The sequence below is a fragment of the Bison bison genome, unplaced genomic scaffold, assembly GCF_000754665.1.
Source record: "Bison bison bison isolate TAMUID 2011002044 unplaced genomic scaffold, Bison_UMD1.0 scf7180017863706, whole genome shotgun sequence".
Taxonomy (NCBI): Eukaryota; Metazoa; Chordata; class Mammalia; order Artiodactyla; family Bovidae; genus Bison; species Bison bison.
This window is the reverse complement of record NW_011494278.1, coordinates 97489-99823: the sequence shown is the minus strand read 5'-3', so window position 1 is coordinate 99823 and position 2335 is coordinate 97489.

The following is a 2335-nucleotide window of genomic DNA, read 5'->3' as shown; positions in this document are numbered from 1 at the left end:
ACATATACCTGTAACTGAATCACTTTGCAGCACAGCAGAAATTAACACAACATTGTAAATCAACTACATTTCAATTTAAAAAATTAAAAAAAAAAAAGAATTCTCCTCTTCTCATGGGCTAACCACTATTCTGAATTTTGTGTTTTTACTACATAGGTTAGTAGCAAGAGAATTTATTTCCCCCTTCTTCTCAAAGATGAGCTATATTATTATAGCATGTTTGTATGGTGATGGAATGTTTCAGTAATGAGGGGAAAACTGATTATGTGAGAGGGATAGGGATCATTTCAAGAGTTCCATTTCTGTGTAGGTGAGAAGGGTGGGATCCCAGTGCCCACATAGGGTGGGGACTGGGGAACAGGTCAGCTTCTCTGCAGTAACGAGGGGAAGGCACTGAATTCAACAGAGATGCATGTGGCCTGGTAGATTTGGAGCTGGGACCAGAGGAGGTTCTCTTTTGAGAGTTTCTATTTTCTCACTGAGATAGGAAAGAAGGTCTTCATCTTGTGAAACTGTGATCTCAGATTTGCGGAATGTGGGAAAATGCAGGCTTGCAGGCCACCCTGAGCGCTCAAAGGAAGTAAGACTAGCTGGTATGACTGTGCATTTTTCCCCAGACATATTCAGCACTTAGGTGCAGGTATGGTGCAGACAGAGTTGGATTTGGAATCACCTGGGGATGTCTTTAAAAATATTGATGCCTGAGTCCCAAGAGATGGTGATTTAATTGGTTTAGAATGTGACCTGGGCTTTGGGCTTTTTAAATGCTCCCCAGATGACTATAATGTATTGCCAGAGGCAAGAATCCTGACTCCAAGGAATGCCTGGAGCTGTTTAGAAACCCACTGCTTTATTTATTTTTTTAAAGGCAACTTATACCCAGTTTTTAAAATTTTATTTATTTTTGGTTGGGCTGGGTCTTTGTTGCTGCTTGAGGGATTTCTCTAGTTGCAGTGAGCAGGGCTACCCTTCATTGAGGTGCACAGGCTTCTCATTGAGGTGGCTTCTCGTTGCTGAACACAGGCTCTAGGCACAGTGGCTGCAGTAGTTGTAGCACACAGGCTCAGCAGTCATGGTGCATGGGCTTCAGTTGTTCTGTGGCATATGGAATCTTCCCAGACCGGGGGTTGAACCGGTGTCCCCTGCATTGGCAAGTGGATTCTTAACCACTGGACCATCAGGGAAGTGCCGAGAGATTCCTTCTTGCTGCAGTGAAGGAGTGAATTGATCTGAGCTTTGAAGGATTGGTATATTTTGGCCAAGTGGAGAAGCCGATGTGAAAGGAGGGAAAATATCATGAGCATAAGCTTAGATGTGGTCTGAAACACATGGCAAGCAGCAAACAATTTGGTTTGCAACAGGCAAATATTAGAGAAAGAGCTCTTAGATTTGAGGACAGCTCGGTAAATAAAGATCTGGAGGTGGGCATGAATAATACAGTTTGGTTCCACAGAAAGCTGGATGATGTCAAATTATGGGAGAGGTCAAAGGCCAGATTAAAACTTTGTGAACAGTTGAGTAAGCAATAGGGAATCTTGAAGGGCTTTTGAGTAGCATGTTACGAGTTTATAAAAGCATGTTTAGGGAGGGTAACCCGACAGCACTGTTGAGGGAGACCTGGAGTAGGAAGGGGTGGGAAAGAGGGAAACCTATTAGGGAAACTGTTGTAATAATCCTAGATGAGGTCATTTCCCAGCAAGAAGTGGGGAAAAGTTACAGATTCAAAAGACATCATGATGGCAGAATTGACTGGGCTTAACAGCTCACCACAAGTAAAGGCAGGAAGGAGGTGGAAGAGGCATCAAGTTTTCAAATAAGGAAGGGGACTGGGGAATTGGTGCTGTCTACAGAGGGAGGGGAGCTGGTTTTCAGTGGCATTTTATCTATTTGGTTTTGAACCAGCTGACTTTAGAGGACAGGCCGCATTGCTTCCCTGGTAGCTCAGACTGTAAAGAATCCTCCTGTAATGCGGGAGACCTAGGTTCAACCCCTGGGTTGGGAAGCTCCCCTGGAGAAGGAAATGGCAACCCACTCCAGTATTGTTGCCTGGAGAATTCCAGGTCGCAAAGAGTCAGACTGAGAGACTTTCACACCTAGCATTGTCCACATGTTCCACAGACACCAGAGGAATGCTTATAAATACAGAGTTTGGAGAATGTTCTACTCAATTTGGACTGTTAACAGAATACCATAAACTGGCTATCTTATAAACAGCAGAAGTCAATTTCTCAAGTCCTGAAGGCTGGAAATTCCAAGATCAAGGTGTTGGCAGATTCAGTGTCTAGTGAGAGCTTCTTTTGGTTCACAGAATACCTTCTAGCTATGTCCTCACATG